Raw genomic sequence first — 21,793 nt, forward strand, 5'->3', positions numbered from 1 at the left:
TCTGAAATGGCCTCTAACTTGAGTCAGAGCTTCAGACTTATGAACTATGAAGTACCATTAAGAGAAGATGTTTCTCTAATCAAACAAAGAAAATATATGATGTTTGGTGTCTGTGCTAGTCTTTTCCCTGACACATTTTCTCTCTTCATGCTCAGGAAGAAGCCCCTGATTTTTAGCTGGTTATAGAGCGGCTCAGCTAAAATATCCCAGTTCCTGGCCTCCCTTGAAGTTGGAATTAGGTGCAACCGTGAGAAAGTTCTGGCCAACAAGATGTAAGCAAAACTATTATGTGTGAGTTCTGGGAAAACCTTTTTGAGAGAGGTCTCGCCCTTTTTCTCGTCCTCCATTTTTGCTGGATAGAGCTTCACAAAGATGAGGTCAACACTCCAGGGAGCCGAAAGGTGCCTGATTCCCCAACAACTCCGTAAAGCCACCCTACCATCTCTGGACAACCTGACTCCAGACTTCCGTAACAGAATAGCAAGAAACAGACCTCTGTTGTGTAGACCACTATTACATTGAGGTATTCTGGCAAATGAAGTTGATCTAATCCTAATTCATAAAGTATCAAATAAACTTGGGTTCAAATCTCATTTTGCCACTTATTGGTGGATTGTCTTTGGATAGTTTATTTAATCGCTTTGTATTAGGGCTGTCATAAAGACAAAATGAGACAGCATCCATAAAGTAAAAAGCACGGTGTCTGGAACCAGGTAAGCATTCAACGAATATACATTTCCTCTTTCTCAGCCAAGTTTTAAGTCAAGAAATCTCAAGTCAACAACCTTCTCAGACCAAGCCCCATCAGAGGCAGTGAGAGGGACATTCAGATGAATAAGTAAAACAGTCCTGTCTTCGAGCAGCTTACTTCCTGGAAGGTATCAGCACAGTACTGAGAGACTATAGCTGCTTTGCTGGATTCCGTTGAAGTCCTAACGCTTATCTTAAGGAGATGACTGGCAAGGATCTTAATGCTCTGTGAAATTTTAACCCAAGGCCTAAGCAAGGTTGGGATGAGACGTTGACACTTCCTATATAAATTTGGATCTAGTGTGTGAAGGATATAAACCCATACATACCTCATATTTCTGGAGATAAAAGGTACTAATTCCCTAGGCTGTTTTGAGTTCTCCTTCACATTCATTTTACAGTGTGTATCCAAATGAAACTTAACCACCTGGAAATTTGGCTGCAAGACAACTGTCAAAATGGTTATTTTTGGATGAAACATTACTTGACTAATATTTCATTGTTTAACTGGCTATAAGAACAGGCTTGCTTAGCCTCTGACAGATAGTTTCCAGCCACGCAGGGCCTGGGTGAGAAGTTAGCAGTGCCTTTGTGACAGTCTCTCCCATTGGTTCCTCCTGGGCTAAATAGGTAGATGTTCTTCTCATTACACATTAGTCATGAGACAGACAGCTTCACATTTTTTAAGATGCCCTTTAAAGCCAACAGCCCAATGACTCGGATGAACCCGGGAGCATTGCTATGTGTTTACAGTGATAGGTGCTTCTCCATTGCTGCTGGCAATAAAAGACAATCCACACATGCCTTCGTAGTCCTGTTTAGCCAACACTCCCCCGTGCATCATCCATTGGATCTTTATCATCATACCACAGCTCTCTGGCCTGAAGGGAAGCTATGATTCCCAGTTCACTGAGGGGCAAGCCCTTTCCTCAAAGACCAGGGCTGGTGAGGGGAATCCAGAACCTGAATCTAGGCTATCCAACTCTGAGTCTACCTCATCTTTCTGAGACTCTGGTCAGCCCTTTAACAGCACTGCCTTCAAAGGGACCAATGGCTTCCACAGCCACACCTGTGGCTGACACAGAGGACTGAGCTCATCCCCAGATTCTCCATCCTGACAGGTACCACGGGGCACCAATGGTATGGTGGCTGAGCCGTCCTTCCCCGTTTTATTGGCAGGTAAGTTCGTCCCAGGCAAACTCTGTTTGTTCTCTTTGTTTCTCTTTTACTTGATCTGGCTACCTGGGGTGCTCCTGTAAGTCCTGCCATTTATTGCCAGGGTACGTCTGTTTCCTTCCTACTAAGTGATGATGGGAATTACGATTCTGTCCTTCTAACGAAGCCGCTTGCCCTTCAGAAGAAAGGGATACACAGTTTTTGCTTAGGTTTGAGTGATGACAATGGGTAGTGCCAACTTCTTTCACCTAGAGAACTGTTCTCTTCAATAAAAGGGAAGAAACAAATGCAGCTAAACTTCACCCAACACATACTCTTGGCAGGTTCTGCCCTACGTGTTTTCCATTCTACTCAATTCAATCAGCTGAAGAGTCCTACAGAAGAAAGGCATTGTTAAAACCTCAATGCCAATCTTTGAGAATATTTTGAGAATTCTAGTCAACTCAATAGTAATAATAAAAGTCATCATATTAATAGTTAGCATTTGCTGAATTTTTAGTGGGTACCAGGTGCTTGGGCTGAGCATATTTCATATAGACTCTCACCTAATCCTCACCACAATGCTGTGAGATAGGTATTATTACCTCCTTCTGATAAATGAGGAAACCAAGGCACATAGGAGGGATAAGAAATCAGCCTAAGGACAGAAAATTAATAAATAGAAGAGATATCAATGCATAGATACTCCGTGCTTTAATTTTCTCTGCTATGTGCTCACTGTCACTTCCAACTCAACATGCTACTGCTCTCCCTTGCTTGCGGGATGCGTGTGTGAGCATGTGCATGTATGGGGGTGGGAGGTAAGATGTGTGCATTGGCAGGGGCAAGAACAGGGGAAAAAGCAGGGAGCAGAGGGAGGTGGCAGGGCAAGCCTTGTGGTAGCAGTGATGAAGCTTGGAGCTGGCAGTCAGCTCAAGTGAATCTGGGGAACTCTTAACTTCCTGTGCTTTTTTATCCCTTTGAGAAGGGTCTGTACCAGATGCCCACCCCCTACACAGATTAGGCACTTGGGGCTCTGCATATTTTTTTTGCCCACTGGTCTCAGAAAGGATCTGCTGAAGCTCACCACATAAGGACTTCACTGTACAAAACTGATCAGCAAAGATCTTTCTCTTGAACTTGAAAGAACACTCAGAATCTTACCACTGGTGAGAAAATTTGAGAATGTCTAGTCCAGTTCCCTCACTGTAAAGACACAAAACAGACCCAGAGGAACAAAGCTCATCAAATTCTGATTTCCTCTTTCCCTGTCAAGAGGTTTCTACTCTCCCATCTGGCAATCCAGGAGCTCCCGGGTAGAGAATAAATGTGTATGTCCCAGCCCTGTCCTTGGAAATAGCAGGAGACATCTGTATGCGAGAAAACAGCCTCATTCGGCTTCCTCTCCAAGACTCCCCACAGCCCGGGGGCTCTAATTCAGATATATAAAGAACAAAATCCCTGGCAAAAGGGTAGCAGTCCCTGCCAGATGGACACAATCAGGCCTGTTCAGTGGCTTCCAGGACTGGAACATTCCTATTTACTGCTAGAATTCCAGCTAGGGGCACCTGCTGTGTAGTATTTCAAGAAAGGCTGCTCATGGCCCTGAAACTTAAAACTCATTTAATATCATCTACAAGATTGCTCACTGCATGCAAATCACTTTTTGCTGCCCTTGATCAACTCCGAAAGCAGCAGCTTTTTGTGTTTTATTTTCCTGACAATTTCATTGAGAGGTCAGTGGGCCCTGATTTACTTTTTAAACCTCCACTGAAATTTGTTGAAAACAGCATTCTAAGGCGCCTTTAACATGGCAGCACTAGAATAACATCAGCACAAGAAAAACTGATCCCATCCAAGGGTGCCTGACATTGGTGATGGTGCCGACTGACAGAGTAGCCACACCATCAGCCCTAGGACCCACCTGAAGGAACTCTTTCCTTGATTCAAATAAATGGCTAGGAGACGATTCTCAAAGATGGGAGATGACCAAGACTGACCACTGAGGGATCTGAAGATGACCCTCAATCCCACCCCATCCGCGGACATATGCTCCTTTGAAAATAAGTCACATCATAATTTTTAGTAAAAATGATATTAGCTATCACGTGGGTCTTACTATGTGCTAGCTGCTATATTAAGCATGTAACATGCACCTTCTCCATTATTCTTCACATAGCCTTATGATCTGGATACTGTAAAGCCCAAATAAAAGAGGTTGGAATTGAGGCTTAGAGTTCAGTAACTTGTCAAGCTAGTAAGTGGCAGAGCTAGAATGAAAGCCCAGGTCTGCCTAACCCCAGTGCCACTTCATAACCACCATGCTTCACGCTTTGCAACGGAATACATAGCACTTCTGAGATCCTTACAGATATCCATGAAGCTGTTGAAAAGATAAGGTCTCAGAGGGTTCTTTTTATGGGAAGGGAAAGCAGAATTGCAAAATTAGCATGGCAAAAATGTCTTAATTATTTAAAACTTCCAATATTTTGAGAAATAGACCATTCAGCGACATCAGACCCAGGAAGGAATGACAGAAAAAGTTATCTCCAGCTATTTTCACATCCTAAGAGGGAAAGTTAAAGAGGAAAGTATTGTCGTGTAGGTGAAAAAGCCCTGAATTATGCTAATCAACAGTACATGGAAGTCACTAACTGATCTTCAAAAATAAAAAATCTAAACACATATATTTTAAATTTTACTATACAAATATTATAAGACAATAGTTGCTAGTAAAAATAAATCACTTAGTATTTTCCACTAATAAATAATTTCTTACTTTTTGTAGTGTTATCTTGTTTTCAAGGGAAACAGGAATTACATGTGTATGCAAGGATCTTTGGAAAGCAACAGATAAAGACACTGCAATAAACTGGCAGCATCTACTTAAATTTCAAGGTGGGTTGCATCCTAATGACATATCATGAAGGAGATGAAGATGTAACAATTAAATCCTGCTAATCAGAGGACATGAATATTTCAGCGTGCACTAAGTACTGATGTGATCCCTGAGGCAGAAACTCCCACAGAGAATTATATGAACAGGAGTAAAAGAGTTCCCTGACAAGGCCTGCATTGTTCATAAATTTTTATATTGATCCAATTCAGCACGTATTGAATTCTCTATTCTAGAGAAACCAAGTACCTTTAATGATGAAACAGTCAATAAACTCTGCAGATGAGAAAAGCTGTGTATTTTACAGCAAGCGTAGAAGGACCTTATTTTTTTTTTTTTTCTGGATTGAAGACAATGTTTTTGCTTTGGGAAAATGACTGAAGATTTAGATTCGTATGTGTGTGTATATATACATATACACACATGCATGCATTTACATGTATTAACACACATATACATACAAACTTTATAAACATATAAAACTCAAGGCACATACTTTCAGACTTTTCATTAAAGTGCAGGAGACAGCCAAGTTGTCGGCTATTGAGATACTCGATACAATCATTTTTAAATGTGTCCCCAATTTTTAAAAGATACTTTAACATGCACTATTTCATTTAAAGAAAATCACTTAAAAATGCTTGATGCCATAAACAAGCTCCCGTTCCAATGAAGGCACAGGCAGGCCCTGGCTTCTCCTTCCTCACCACATGGTTCCTGACCGATGGGCCCTTCTACCACTCACTGGTACATCTAATCCAAAGTGCCAGGCAAGGGTAGAAGAGACAAATTTCAAATCTGCTCAGCGTTCTCTCCCATCAGGGGCCCTGCTGACTGCTTCAGAGAACAGTGTGTTTAAATAGAGGAAAAAGTCTGAATCTTCTCTCCTTTCCAAATCACCTAACCCAGTCAATACTATTCCCAACTAGGATCATCTTGTTTCCAGAAAAGGAAGAAAATGGAAGAGGGAATAGAGGCAGAGAAAATGATGAGGGAAAATTCTTTAAAGACAGGTTTTACCACTATTAGAAAACAAAACACAAACCCAGATCTGAGTACCAGTTCAGCCTAGGTTAAATTGTTAAAATTTTCTCAGCCTCACTTTACTCACCTTGTAAAATGGGAACGATACTCAACCACAGAGTTGTGAAGATTAAATGAACAAAATGCAGGTAAATCATTTAACCACAATGGCACCTGGCAGAATGTTAGCAGCAATGACCATTATCATCTTAATTATAATGATCATCACGCTATGCTTTTTGTGCTTGCTAAAAAGTGTCAAGATAGAATTGGGCCTTGAAAGAATGATGGGTTACTATCCTATCTCCGTGTTTACACAAACCCCAATTAAGCAACCAGAATGACTCATCACGTTGAGGCATAGATCATATTAATCGTAGTAATCTACACTTTGCCTTTCAACATGTGCAATTGAATTGGCTGCTTCTTGAACCCTGGCTGGGCCTGCAGGTAAGCAGGCAAACAAATTAATTCTAAACGGCCTAGAAACTGAAGTAGCCTCACACCCACTCCGTACCCATCACCTCCTGGCTCCTCATATCACAAGATAAGAGAGGTTCAAGAACCAAGTGGGAAATAGACAGTGACCCCAAAATGAGTTTCCATAAAAATATATCTGAATAGTAAAGCTTACTGTAAGCAAGGACATGCACATTTGTGATAATAAAAAATAAAAAAGATGAGTTGAATAAATTGCATAATATGCATAATACACTATACTGTAAACAAAGTAGGCAACTATATATAACAATGAACATGGTAATCATTATTTCCCATATGTATACTCACTCCTTCAATTCATTCAGGTTGCTTTCCATCTGTTCTCATGAACCACCTGGAACAAGTTTTCCTTCTCCTCTACCCACCTCTTCTCTATCCTTTTACTCCTCTTTATTTTTCATAACACTTATTACTACCTGACAATATATCATACAGGTTTTTGGTTGATTCATTCCCCTATGGGACGAATTCCAAGGCAGCCGTGTCAAGAACCTGGGGAAATAGCCAACAAACAAGATGAACTGTGCCTGGCACATGGTAGAACTTCAGACAATACTTGCGGAATGGATAAATTTAGAAAATTAGAAGATTCAGATAAAGGAACTTATTTTCCTTACCCCAACATCTAGAGATCACATCACTAGCAAATATCTGTCAGACATTTTTCTAATGTAAATATACTTAAAATAGCTTATGTGAAACAACATGTTTAATGCAGTTTTCTATACTCCAAACTCTCCAAATAATTCACGGTATCATTAGCATCCCCTCTAAGTCATCAAATCTCTAGAACAATTCTCCATTCTCCAGTGGCCCTTTGAGGATGTCGATGTCCCTTTTGATAAGTGCTACCTAGGACCAAGCACAACATTCCGGATGAATTCCGGCCAGCACACTTCCTATGTGCTGGGGACCATGCCAAATGCCTTATGTGGGTTTTCACTGAATTCTCACCAAACAACATAGGCAATATTATTAACTTACTTCGCAGATAATGAAACTGACGCAAAGTCAGTTTTTCTAGTACTTCAAGCCAGAAACTCCCAAGCTGACCTATCCCATTCACCATCACCGCATCTCATTTACCGTGGGTATCCAAGGGTCGCACATTTGCAGATCATATGATCTGGTGCGGGCCAAGGGAGAGAATCTGAGGAGTTAAGATCGCAGACTTGGACGCCGCCCAGCACCAGATGGTTTACAGCGGCACTGCTCAAACCGGAAAAGCCACTGGTATCAGAAGGGAGTTTCAGCGCGATTCCTGGTACTTGCTTGGACAGTGCCCGGCCGGCACTGGAGGGAAGCAGCTGCGGTGCAGGTGAAGGGCAAGATGGACTCTGTGGTCAGATAAACCCAGAAAGATCCCGTTCCTGCAAGCAAGCCATTCAGTCTCCAAAGCGGTGTGCCCCCACCCCATCTGCCAGCACCAGCCTGGCCAGCGCCTGGTGAGCATTTCATAATCTCTTGTCAAATCACAGAGATGTCAGAACTGCAGATGAAAGCTGTAATACAAGCAAGTGAGCCACAGACTAGAATGAAACACTGTGGTTTGAGTCCAGCTTGACAGCATTCCGGCTCCTTTCCTGTGAAGAGCCTCTTCTCTCTGTTTCCTCCCACTTTGCCTCTAGAAACCACAATACAATAGTAACCCAGAGAGATACTTAACAGCTCAGCATTATTTTAACAAACAAAGCCTCCCTTTTTTCCCCTCTACCTTTAAGGAACACATTTTATCACATATGCCTGGACAATTTTCTTTCTTATAAAGTGATTTATTCCCCTTTCCAGCCTCCTCCATTTCACAGGCTAACTCTGAAATTAATGAAGTACAGTGGGGGTCATGGCAGAACTCACTGACCAAAGATGGGGGAGCTAAGGACACATGAGGTTTCCATCAGTGTGCTGTCATGGGCCTTCTCTAACACCCTTGGAAGAGAAGCAGCAGAAAGGATAAAGAGAAAGCCACACCGGTGGGCTGGTGAAAGAAATGTGTTTAATCATTTGTTTCTGACTTTCTTTAAATGGAAGGCACTCCCATGGGGAGGGCATAGTTTTCTAGCCTGTAATATGTGGTTCCAGAGCTAGCTCCGTGCTGAATGTCGGTACCGGAGACAGTTTGGTTGCTTAGGCGGGTGGGGAGCTTTGGAGGGTAATCACGAATAGCATTATGGTGTTTTTTTCCTCATACATTTTGGATCTGGCACTGCTTTCTTCCCATGATATAGGTTCATTTGCAAACTAAATTCCTTCTGTGCTTAAAGGGGAGGAACTGCGTATCTTCTCAAGCCCACAAAGTCAGCCCTTGGCATTAGTTCAAAACATACAACAGCAGAAGAGGATACATCTAGTCCTTGAGTTCCTTGCAGTGCCTACCCTCTCCCCAACACTCCTTTCCTTTTACCTCCTTGTAGACACAGCACTAGAATGCAAACAAAAAGATTCCCTAAAGCTGCCTTATTTTGTTTCCTGAAAGCAGAAAGTCAGGAGGCCGAAAAAGCATTAAAGATTCCTGGGCTGTCTAAGAATGAAACATTTCAAATGTTCATTAAGATATCAAGGGAGAGCCTAAATCTAGCAGTGGCTAGAAATACTGCAGTTTCAACAACACAAAAATAAAAATTTACCCAAACTATTTATTACAGCTAAGAAAGCTAAGCTTCAGCGCTAAAGAAGTTGATACTGTCAATCATTAGGCAAAAGAGTAAATACAGGGGTGGAAAAAATGGTAAGCAGGCTTTTTTGCCTGATAGTCAGATGCAGTCTCCTCAGATGCCTGGGTGGTTTGCCCTGTAAGACCGAAGTTATGGAATGCTAATTATGAAACAATGCTGATGATAGTATAGTTTAAATGCAAGCACCATCTGGAGATGGATAAACAGGATTATAAGATCCAAAGACTCTGTGAGATAGCCTTTCCATCAATTTCAATCCAGGGCATCGTTTATCAAAAATATTGAGCTTAGTTCTCAGATTTCAGAAAATATCACGAATGTGAAATGGATTATTTAGCTCTGATGGGAGAAGGATGAAGGCAAATTAGCACGAGCTGACAGGCATATGATGTGCTTGCTCTTACACTGAGGGTAGTCACCAGTGTACACAGCCCGGGATAATGGGTTTACATTTCAGCAGGAGGATTCAGGTTTGCTCTCAAAGTCTCCTCTGACAGAGCAGCTTGTTAGGTCTTAGAATTCCACTGGCTGTGGAATTCCTCTCCCAGAAAACCTTTCAAAACCTTTCAAGACTGTCTCATCTCTTCAGGATAATGTGGGTGCAGTCCTGCCTGGAATTTTGGTCTGTGGCCTCTCGAAACTCATTCCAGTCTGATGATTCTCTCAATTGACACCAACAGATGAGCTGGAGCGAAAAAGGTGTGTCAACACCCAGAGCGATTATAGAGGGCGTTTTCTTTTTACCGGGCAAAGAAAAACAGAGGTTATGTCAAAGGGAGCACAGTGCACTTCAAAGTAAGCTTTTGCCTGTTTGTTTTCTGGGTTTTCTAAAAATCCTGGCAATAGCTGTTCCTAACAGAGTAACATTTACAAGGTTGCAGGATTTGCGTACTTCATTCCCTGCCACCCTGTGGCCTGAGAGCCACGGCCCTTACGGGCCTGTGGGGCCAAGGGCCAACCAGAAAATGACTGCAATAGAACTGGACCTTTATTTAATGTGATTGCTACATAAATAAACTGCTCTCCCTCCCCTCAAAATAACAGGCTAGAGTGAGAAAGGTAAAGAGAACCACCACTTCAAGTTTGCAGTGGATCAGATCTACACTCCCTTTAGACCTTTAAAACAATCTTTCCTGGGGCTGAGAAACCCGATCTACAACTATCGACTTCCCCTTTCGATTGACAACTTAAAAGAAACCAAAATTATTCAAAAATTGCCAACTGTCTCAAGATTTTAAAAATTAAAAATTTATCCCACCTCATTCCAGATATTAGATTCTTTTGGGAAATAGATTTATGTTCATGAAGAAAAAGTGAGAACATAGCACATTTTCTGGGGAAACACAGCCAGAGAGTATCCTTGTAAAGCGACAAAGTAATGCTGATTTTTTGAAAGTTATTTCACATACCTCGTGCAATATTAAACCATGGGCATGTCACAACAAGCCTACTGGAGTTTATACACTATTCATCTTGCATCAACATGGCAATGAGAAAGCTTTAAGGAATTTATAGCTTAAATGTGGAGTGTTAAAATGTGCTCTTTTTTTTTCCCTAATAAATTCCAGATGTTAAGAGTATTTTCATATCTATTTAGACTAGTGCTTTGCATGATCTGTTCTTGGAAACCAGAAAAAATATACTTGCATTTCTTTTTTCCCCACTGCATTTTATGGATGAAATGTAATTATTCACATACTAAAAAACTAAAAAAAAAAAAAAAAAAAAAAATTAGCTCTGCCCAATAAGTTCAATGATTTCCACAGAGGTACGTTAATAGATTATACAGAATGATAAATCTATGCTATGAAAGATGATACTATAAAGCAGACGTTGCCTACGGTGAGTTCAAATTCCAGAATATACCACATGCACAAAACCCTTGCAGTTTATGGAATTCTGAATCTCCAAGTTTGAATAATGGGTGCAGGCCACTGCCACTCATGCTTTTGTGCTGTCTCTGGTTTTTTATTAAGCCCTCCTAGTGAGTAGGGATGGGGAGAAGGAGGTGAATACACTAGAGGTGGGGAGGGAAGAGCAGGGCAGGGGCAAAAGACCTGGCAAGGCAAATACCATGCATAGCATCTTGCCCCTTACAGTCTGTAAAGCCGAGACCCCCTGAATCTGGGCTGGACCAGTAGCAAGAGGTTAGGCATACTATCCCCCCATAATATCCACTAGTGCTCTTGCAGTCATCTAGTATAAGGGTCCCCAACCCCTGGGCCACAGACCTGTGGCCTGTTAGGAATCGGGCTGCACAGCAGGAGGTGAGCAGCAGGCAAGGGAGCAAAGTTTCATCTGTATTTGCAGCCACTCCCTAGCACTAGCATCACTGCCTCAGCTCCATCTCTGATCATCAGGCATTAGATTCTCATAGGAGCACTGGTCCCTGGTGCCAAAAAGGTTGGGGACTGTTGATCTAGTAGAAGTAATCAGTCCATGTAAAGATTGTACCGGCTAAGCAGACAGAGCTTTAAGATATGTCGCCTGTGTCACCCCTCCCCAGAGCATCCTGAGTTCCTCTTGTATAGAAATTTTGGACCAGCCACTGTCCCAGATCCTGACCTCTGCCCTGGGGAGTGGGGAAAAGGAGACACTGATTTGCATCACTCTTGCTGTTTTGTGATTAAGACGAAAAGACAGAAAGAGAAAAGTGGAAGGAATTAAATCAAAGGGTAGGAGGAAAGGGCCATAGATTGGATATGCCACACACATAAAGGCAGCCATTACTTCTGATGGAAGCCAAGAAACCCAGGAGAAAGAAAAATAAAGAGAGAATAATGAAAGGAATTAGCATTGTAGGTTAAAAAAATAAAAATAGTCTACAGCCATGCCACCCTAAATAAGCCCGATCCCGTCTGATCTTGGAAGGTAAGCAGGGTCAGGCCTGGTTAGTACTTGGATGGGAGACCACCTAGGAAGACCAGGTGCTGTAGGCGTAAAAAATAAAAAATAAGGAATTGTAAGCTGACAAGGTCCTTGAAAATCTGTGAGGTCAACCAAGGGTTGCCTTGCCTAAATAAATAAATAAATAAAATAAAAAATAAAATAAAAATATGGGCCCTCTGAAAAACTACTCCTCGCAGGACCATTCTTGCACCTAAATGTGTCGAAGCCTTCATTTTGCATCTTCTATAATGTCATCCCCACACCCTGCCAACCAAGCACACTCAGAGCATTCACGCTTAGATAATGCTCTGTGGACTGAGAAACAGCTTGAGGTTGTTCTGGAAAAAAAATTTTCTCATCAGACCCAGTCAAACTGCTCAAGTGCAGAGCAAAGGGGTTAATGCTCAAGTTCAGAAACTCGGTGCAGGTCACATTCTGGCCATGGGGAGATACAAGGGTGGGTTTCTTAAAATGCATCGACTTGCCCCCTTTCCCGTGACAGGTCACCTTTTGAACTGCTGTGGGATGACCTGGGAGAAAAATAGAAAGCTCTGTAGCCAGGCACTCCTGTGTGAGTGTAGGGAACAATCAGAAAGCTGTCTAGAAAACAGAAAGCCTCATTTCTTTAACAGTAGCTATCCAGGCAAGAGGCAATTCAGAAAAGTGCACTGCTGGGGAGACCGGCATAAATGATACGTTTTAATTCTGCTCCAGCATTTTTGCATTGCCCAACTTCACTTTGGTTAAATAAAGTACTTTCTTCTGGAGATGGCAAGTACATTATACCTCAGCTATAGCAGCTATGGTAGAATTAGATTTACCCCATGTATCTCAACTCCAAAGTAAAATTCTTAGGATTTTAAATAAGATCCACAGATGGATTTTCAGTTTTTGTTGTTTGTTTTTTGAAAAGACAAGATCATTAGCAGGTCTGGTTGTCACGGAAATAATTAATGTATCTAAATTTTTCTTTCTTTCTTTCCAGCAAATACTTCTTTTAATTTAAACAAGGACAAATAGAGACATAGGATGTACCTAATTTCATTATTTCGTTTTTTTTCCCTCCTTTTCTTCAGTAAACTTTATGCCTACTCCATGGCAGAAACATCCTTCTCTTATAGAATTGGGCAATTTTGCCACCTCTCAGTCAGGAAGCTACATTTCTGAAAATTTCTGATAACCCCAACCACACGCATGGTGGGAAGCTTGGCTGCTTTTTTTGTGTGCCTGTAATTAAAGTATCTCAGGGCCTAACCTCTGTCTACTCTCACTCCTGTTTCCTTACCTGTTCTGTGGAAGCTAACATCTACCTTACCTACTTCCCAGGGATACTTAGGAAATGTTTATGTAAGTGTGGAATGTTATAAGCACTATAAGAATGTTATTTTAATATATGATAAAGTTCAAGGTGGTATTAACAGACTTGTAACTTCTCTTACTTGGGCCCTTAAAATTCATCTCTAACACACTTTATCATGTTTCCCTGTTTATAAAATTTGACAATAAGTCATGTTAAGAACTGTATCCTCTTTGCTAATGGGGTCAGCAGCTGGAGCATGAGCAAGCACCTCTGACGTGTTCTGCTCCCACAAAAGAACCTTGAGGAGCATTGATCTTTAAGGACAAGACTTGAAATTTGAGGGTCAAGACCCACATCAATCTCATTGTCGTTATGCTAATTGGAGTCTCCTAAAGTAAAGGATGGGTGTTTGGCTTCCAATAACAGAATTTCTGCATCTTGAGCTGAGACTTCCCTGAAGTGCTGGGTATGAGTGTCGCTAAAGCTTTGGCCTCAAATATGCTGGGTGCTCTTGTGAACCATTTCTGTTTCTCAGGAGTGTTTGGCCATGACCTCATTGAATCACAGAAAGTGAGTTCCTGGAAGCTCACTCAGATGAGTCTTTTGTACAAAACATCTCATCGCAACTGCATACGTCCGCAAGGAAGTTTTTGAGACGGGTTCTGCACAGCATAACCACAGCATGGTACAAGATAACTTCCCACCAGACAGCGAGACTCTTTTTGACTCTAAAGACGAAAGGAGGAAGCACAGAAAATAGAGCTGTTTCATCACTCCAGTAGCAATTAGCCTGCATTTCTGTCCCTAGACATACTAAGCTTCAGTCAGTCTGGCAATTAGCTGACAAAGGCAAAAACGTACAGACAAGCAAAAGATGGAAACCCCCTTAACACAGAAAAGGTAATTGGTGGCTCTGTGTCCCATGTCATTTCACAGTGGTTACTGGGCAGCCTCGAAGAAAAGCAGCAGCTTTGGCAAAGAAATTCTCCTGAAATTATGAGGTTTCAAGGCTCAGAGAGCTTTGGCGATATCTGCTTGTCACACCAGGAAGTCCTGGAACTCGTTAGTAATTGACAGTCTCAGGAAGCCTGACCTAAGGAAGGCTCTCCCTTCCCTTCACCCATGATTAATCTAATATCAGTTAAACTTTTTGATTTCAAAAAAGTAAAATGGAAAGCTACCTAAATGCTGGTTGACTGCCTTCAGGCACTGTGGGAGCTTTGGGAAAGAAAATAATTATGACAGGGAAAGGATTCTGTATGAAAGCACATCGGATATGTTATTTAAAAAGTAGAAAACAACAGACACATATACCAGTGGATGGTTCATACCAAATAAACACAATTCAGCTCAAATAATCCAAGTACCTGACTTAACACTGATGACCAAGTTCCACTTAAAAAGGAGACAGGCTCCGGAGCTAAAGGGCACAGTTTCTGTCCATGTGATCACAAAACAACACAAGTAAATATCTCAAGCATCAAAAATCATCTCTTGAAAGTTATTTCACAGCCTAATAAGGTCTTTTGGAGGTTATTACACTATTTAATTTCTGCAACAATTCATTTAGATACAGAATATGCTTCATTTTTCTTTCATACTATATGTGGTAAGCTACATCCTACAGCTTTATCATTGAGAAATTTTTGCTTTCTGTGTACATCTCTTCCCCTTATAAGTAACCTTGTTTGAGTAAAAAGGGGCAGGGTGGCAAATATAAGATTTTGCTCTTTCCCCAAACCTTCAAAACACTGACAAAACCCAGAACAAACCAGGCCGCAAGAAAGATCTTACCTATCACCATTTGTCCATCTTAATGTAATTACCTACGTGCTGGATGTACCATAATTTAACCAACAACAAATTACTGGATGTGCAACCAATTTTCTTTGTTATGTAATGCTGCAGTGAAGAACATTAGGACAAATTCCTGGAAATGGAACTATCTGGCCAAAGCTTCTGAGTATGAGATTGCCTCTCTCACGTAAGCTTTGGTAGCCTCTACTTCCGTCAGCCATGTCTGTTTTGCTTTACTCCCAACAACTCCAGATATATCATTTAAATAACTTTTCACCCATATGGTTACAAGATGACTTTTAATCTTCATTTTCTTCATTATTTAAAGTAAAATTTTTTCATAAATCTATTGGACGTGACTTTATTTGTAAAGCACCTGTTCATGTTCTTTGCCCATTTTGACAGAACGTTGACTTCTTAGTGTTTGATGTGTATTATAGACATTAACCTTTCCCATATGTATTGCAAATATTCTTTCCCAGTTAGCTGTTCACCTTTTAATTTATATAGCATTTCTTGACATCTACGTTTTATATTTTTATGTTGTCTCCATAAAAGCAGATTTTTCCTTCTGCTTTTTGTTTAAAAGTCCTTCTCGACTCAGACCAGATAGTTACCTATATTTCCTTCATTGTGATTTTTAAAAATGTAGTCATTTTAAAATTCTTTAATCCATCTGGAATTTCACTGTATACATTAATTATAAATCTAACTTTGCTATTTTTATTTAGTATTTGTCCTGTTTCTACTGAATAATTAAACTCTTTCTACTGTTCTTATATGTAGCCATTATCATCTAGCTAACTTCCTTTTCATATTACTTTAAATTGTAGTATTATGATTAATGTTGTATTAGTGTAAAATCTCCCATTCTTTCAGATAAATATAGAATTTTTAAGATTTTAAAAACTCTCAGAGTTTTGGATTAGGACAACGTTAAACTTCAACTCTCTACTCAGTCAGTGTAGTCATGTATAAGACTGAATCCCATGTAATAACGTGGACATTCCATTTATCAATTGTAATTTTCTTTGTAACGGCTCTCCTTAACCTAGACTCAAATATCTTAATGACAAATACCATGTCTGTTTGCTCCCCAGATTATTAGATTCTTAACAGCTAGTATAGTGCAAGAACAAGTAATAAATGAAATCATAGTGACATAGGACATTTATCTTAAATATCTAACTTAATATCTCTAACCCAAAATAGCTAACGCAGCATCGTGACTCTTGGTGTAAACTGAGCATAGGTGTACAGGGGACTTATAGGCCATTGTGACCACCTCTGATTAATGACATGACCAACTCGAAAGATGGACACCTTCCTTAATTACTGCAATAGAGACATAAAGGGCAAGAGAAAGTGGAAGGTAATACCAGGGTAGATTAAAATGAACTAAAATCAACAGATTAGGAATTCATGCTTGAGAACTACAGAAACTTTACTAGAGTGAGGTCCTTTTTATGTCATTGCCATGGAGGAGTAGAGAGGTCATCAAACTACTTAAAAAAAGTCCTAGACCCAATGCTAAGAGATTTAAGACATGTAAAGAGCAAGCGTCCAGGACAGGGGTGGGTAGGGAAGAAAGCACCTTGAGTCAAAAAGATGGCCTCAACCATTGTTCCTGACCAGTCTTCTTCCCAAGGCTTTGCTGAAGTGACTCAGCTAATAAAAATCAACCTGGTGGTAAAACCTGGAAGGAATAAAGGTGAATCGTGCCCAGACTACTGACAAGGATCGCATGCACTATTTGTGACACCTAGGGAGCACCTCTGTGGATCTAACGATTTACTAGAAAGATTTCTATTGTAGCACCATAACAATGACAAAAACTAAACAACTGAAATGCATAAATGCCTATATACTGGGGAGTAAATGAATAAATTATGGCATATCTACATTTTGCAGCTATGAAAAAGAATGAGATCTATTGGAGATGTTAGCAAGAAAATCATGATATAGTGTTAAATTCAGAAAAAGAGTTAAGATTAGGATGTATCTAATCTGAACTATTTTTATAAAAATGTTTACCATATAAATATTTGTATATTTTATATGAGCATAGATAGATGTTGAACAATAAACACCAAGTTTTAACATGAGTTAAAGAGGGAGTCAGAAATATATGGGATGGGGGAAGAGACTGACTTAGCTTTTCTATGGTACACTTCTATGTCAGTTAACTTGTTACAATGGGCAAGCAGAACTTTTGTGCTTTAAAGGAAAGGCTAATAAATTATTATTCTGGAAAATAAACAGACATGTCAACAAATTTTGAAAAATGAATATTAACAATGCAAATGTAAAATTATCTCAGAATTATCAGATGTAGAACAAACAAAATAATGAGCCCCATTAGAACATACTTGAGACAGTCAAGCTTTGATGATTCAAAGCTGGAAAGAGGTACTACAATTAGTTTTCCTTTGATTTCAGGGACTTATTTATTCTGCTTATCTCAAGACAGAGCTAATAGACCAAATGGTTTTGAAAAGGTCCTAAATGATTCTCAACATTTGGGCATATTCCAGGAAGACTAAGTTAATTTAGCTATTCACAGAGTGGCACATTTGACAGGGAAAATGCAAATCAGATTACTGTAGTTAGTGTTCGATGAGCCACTTGAACTGGAGGGGAAGCAGTGACAGATAAGTAGATGATGCTACAGCTGTCATAATTTATTTGAATTTTTAAAGCTTTGTTCGACTTGTTCAGAAAAATATTTAGGAAGCTGTTTGAGATTTGTATGAGATTGCAAATTTTCTGTGGAGCACATCAGGAGATAAATTAAAGACTAATCTACATGATATTCTTTCTAATATATTAAAAATTATAGTCAACTCTAAGGAAGAGATAAAATGGTCCCCAGTCAACCATCCTTACAATACTGTTCACAAATGTTTTCAACCTGTGGCTCATGACCCATAAATAAGTCCAGAAACAAATTTAGTGTTTTGTGATCACCATGAAGATAAATTTTAAAAAGATTGAAAACCACTGCCTTATATGCTCCCTTTTTTCCTTCCCCCATCCCTACATCCTCTACTCTCAACTAGCAGGAACAATGCACTTTCTCTCAAGTCCTATAGACACATCCTGTGCTGATTTTTAAGGAATTGTTTTTGCCATGAAATAAGTCAAGTTCAAGTATCCATCAGAAAATTCAAGAGATAGCCAAGTGTCTGTTATAATGGATAAGTGGCTTTGCTTTTGGATTTCTCCCTAAGAAATTGTTCCTAAATTCCATTTTTGTGTATATTAAAACACCATATAAGAAGAATGGGAGTTACAACAATAAACTTATACGGCTGGGATCAGGCTAGGTTCCTAAGTATTGTATTAACAGTTCAGCACCAGCAGCTGAAGAACAGAAATGACACGTGCCCTGAGTGCGACAGCTAGCTAGTAAACTCTCTAATTTGAAAAGTAACTTTTTGCAGTTGTGCTGCTGTCACTTAGAATTCCAAAGACTACTGTTGCCAGCAGAATTCTTAGTGTAAACACATTTACTACTGAAGCTCTAGCAAGTGCCTCCCATAGATCTCAGATCCAACAGCCATAAGTGACAGCTTCCTTGTGCTCAAGACCTATACATTCAGCTGTCTACCAGACCTCTGAACCTAGAGGGACAAACTCAACATACTTTAAACTCAACCTGCCTTCTTCCCTTGCCAGCCAAACTACCCTGCACATCCACCATGTTGCTCTGTTGCCTGCTTAAACCAAATAAGTAAGTGCCAAGAGCCAGGTTCCACATGCCCCTTTGCCTTAGACAGAGACTCAGGAATCCTTTTTGAATTCTTCTTCCTGACTCCTCATTCTACTCATTATTAACTTCTGTTGATCTTATCTCATGAATCTTTCTGGAAACTAGCTCAGGGCACCACTGCTCACCACTGGATTATGGAAAAAGTGTTTTAACTGGTTTTCCTGCCCTTCGCCTTCTCTCCAAACTATTCTCCAAAGTTAGAGCCAACACCCTAAAGTGCAGTTCTGAGTATATCGCTTCTATTGCAAAAAGGTAACTAAAAATAAACAACCCTTTAATAGCCATTGAATAGACTCTACCTTCAGGTAGAGTCCAAATTTCTTAATGTGGCCTAAGAACCACCCCCACCTCACCCAAAGTTATAGTCTCTGGCCATACTAAACCAATTGCAGTTCTCCAGATAAATCATGATTCTTTTCCTTTCCCCATACCACTGAACTCCACATCTCACTCAGATGACCTCTAGAAAGACTGTGAATCCTGGTGGACACCAATCCCATGTGCCCTTTCTCATTCCTATCACAGCATCTAGCACACTACACATGGCTCTGTTTCTTGGGTGTCCTCTACTAAGTTTGTGAATTCCTTGAGGAGTGGGGTTGTGTCTGGCTGGTTTACAACAACTAGCACTGTGTCTGCCGCAATGTAAATATTGAATACACATATGTTAAAGATTAACATTGATCAATTCCTCTGTATGGGGCAATGGGAACTATGGAAAACTTAAGTCAGGAGTCGAAGGTCATCATGTGATTTGCAGTTACACAATGTGGACTTTCAGCAGTGGTCAGGAAACAAAGAACCTCTGAGATGCACAGGATGGAAAACCTAGAGCTAGAGAGTCATGCAATGACTCTCTGCCACATAATCTAAAAACAAAGTCATTAAAATCAATTATATAAGTCTGTTTATGAAGACAATGTCAACATTAAGTATATTTTACCTAAAACCACTTTATATCAAGAAATCACACCAAAAAAACTCCACAATTGTAATAGTTTTAAATTTCTCCATGGTCTTTTTCATTTTTTATCCATATATTTTTGTTTTCCTTTGAATAGCTATAATCAGAACATACATATATTGCTAAATCAGTGTTATTCTGTTTAAGTTTTCCCAAGTGGCTACACAACCTTCATAATTTTAATGACTCGTAATTTTAATGACTGAGTAAATGCCATCAAGTAAACACATAATTTTAATCATATTTAGGTATTTTCTAATCTTTACTAATTCAAAAATGCTGTAACAGATACATAAAACAAATATATAAAATTAATTTTTAGTGAGTTCTGGTAAAGATAGTGGAGTTGGTGGATGCTGTGCTTGCTTCCTCCGATGACCGCATTAAAATTGCAACTAAAATATAGAATAAACGACTTGGAGAATCATCCAAAGACTAGATGAACAGAAGTATTATAACTAAAGATATAAAGAAAAAGTCCCCTTGAGACTGGTAAGAGGGGTTGGAGACATGTGGCGGTTGAGAATCGAGAGGGGTATGTTGGCTGCAGAGGTCCACTCTGAACAGCAAGGATCCTCAGCCCTATACCAGGCTCCCTAGCTTGAAGCGTCACTGTCAGGAAGAGCAGCACCCACAACATCTGCCTATGAAAATCAGCCAGGATTCCATGCATTGGGGTAAGATGGAAGGTGTCTAGAAATCCAGGTGTCCTCTTAAAGGGCCCATGCACAGACTCTGTCATTCCAAGGCACCCTCCCTGGGTGGACAGTGGCTAGGGAGGTGCCAGAGACATATAGGCAGAGACTGAGTTGTGTGGCTTCAGGGTAAGGGCTGGAGGGAAAGCTGCCTTTGTCTCTGTGTTGAACCTTCCTTCTAGGTAGCCAGCAGATAGATGCCATCTTTCTTGTGTTGAGTCCTCCCCCAGCACAGCTAAATATGAATTTTCATTGGCCTGGTAAGCTCTGCTTCTCCACCCTAGTGACTCCCTGGGACTCCACCCAACCCAACTTGCCCACCACTAGAGGCCTTTTCATGGCTGGCAGTAAGCCACTGTTGGTCTGAACTGCAGTTTTTCTTGGACAACTTTCAGGGGTTTGCCAGCCTAGGCAGGTGGTGGCTGGCCTCAGTGGGCACTGAGACTTTTGCAGAGCGGCCCCATGCTCAGCACTGGCACCAAATCCGAATCTGCATTAACCTGTTGAAAACCACTTGTCCCACACTGGTGACTCCCTGAGACCCCTCCCCATCCAACTCCCATACCACCAATAACACCTGAAGTTCCTTCAATAGCTGAGACTTATGGACAGCTGGCAGTCAGTGGCAGGCCTAGGGGGTTCTATGAGTCTTCTTTTGAGCTGCCCCAAGCCTGGTACTGGTGATGACTGGCCTTGATTTGCATTGTGGCCTTTCCCACACAACTCCAGGTCAAGCACAGGCAGCAGTCAACTGTGGATCACTTTGTAGCTCTTACCAGATAGCCCTAGACCAGTCACAGGTGGTGGCTGAACTTGGCCTGCATAGGAGCCCCTTCCAAGAGGCCCCAGAACCAGCACACCTGGTGGCCAGCTTCAATCCATAACATAATACAATCCGATTAGCACCACAAGTAGTGGCACACACAAAAAGTGATCTCAGCAGGCACCAGAGCCCACTGGGGTGAATCGCGCTTCGTGGGATCATCGCCCAGATAATAGCTCATATAATGTGGCCGTGGCTAATCTTTACAGTCAGTAAGCCTGAGAGTCAATCCCACTGGCATGCCAGCAGTAATCAAGGTTCGAATATAACAGACAGAAGGGTATGTACAACCCACACAAAGAACACTCCTGGAGCACCCAGCACAGGTGATCGGGGAGACTGGGCCACACAGGACACCAGCTACATAAGGCTACTTGGCTAAGACTGGGAGACATAGAAGATCTACCTAATACACAGAAATGGACACAGAAAGGCAGCCAAATAAGGAAATAAATATTTCCCAAATCAAAGAACAAGACAAAACTCTAGAGAAAGGACTAAATGAAATGGAGGCAAGCAACCTACCAGATACAGAGTTCAAAACACTGGTTATAAG

The 21,793-nt window shown here is 40.8% G+C and overlaps 1 protein-coding gene and 1 pseudogene across 4 annotated transcripts in view; one reads left to right on the plus strand and one right to left on the minus strand.

Moving 5' to 3' along the window:
* Positions 1-21,793, minus strand: part of MCC (mutated in colorectal cancers) — a 398,889-nt gene that overhangs the window by 117,204 nt on the left and 259,892 nt on the right. The window lies entirely within an intron of this gene.
* Positions 11,818-11,936, plus strand: LOC111743053 (annotated as a pseudogene).

This window comes from Pteropus vampyrus, unplaced genomic scaffold, assembly GCF_000151845.1.
Source record: "Pteropus vampyrus isolate Shadow unplaced genomic scaffold, Pvam_2.0 Scaffold106, whole genome shotgun sequence".
Lineage (NCBI taxonomy): Eukaryota > Metazoa > Chordata > Mammalia > Chiroptera > Pteropodidae > Pteropus > Pteropus vampyrus.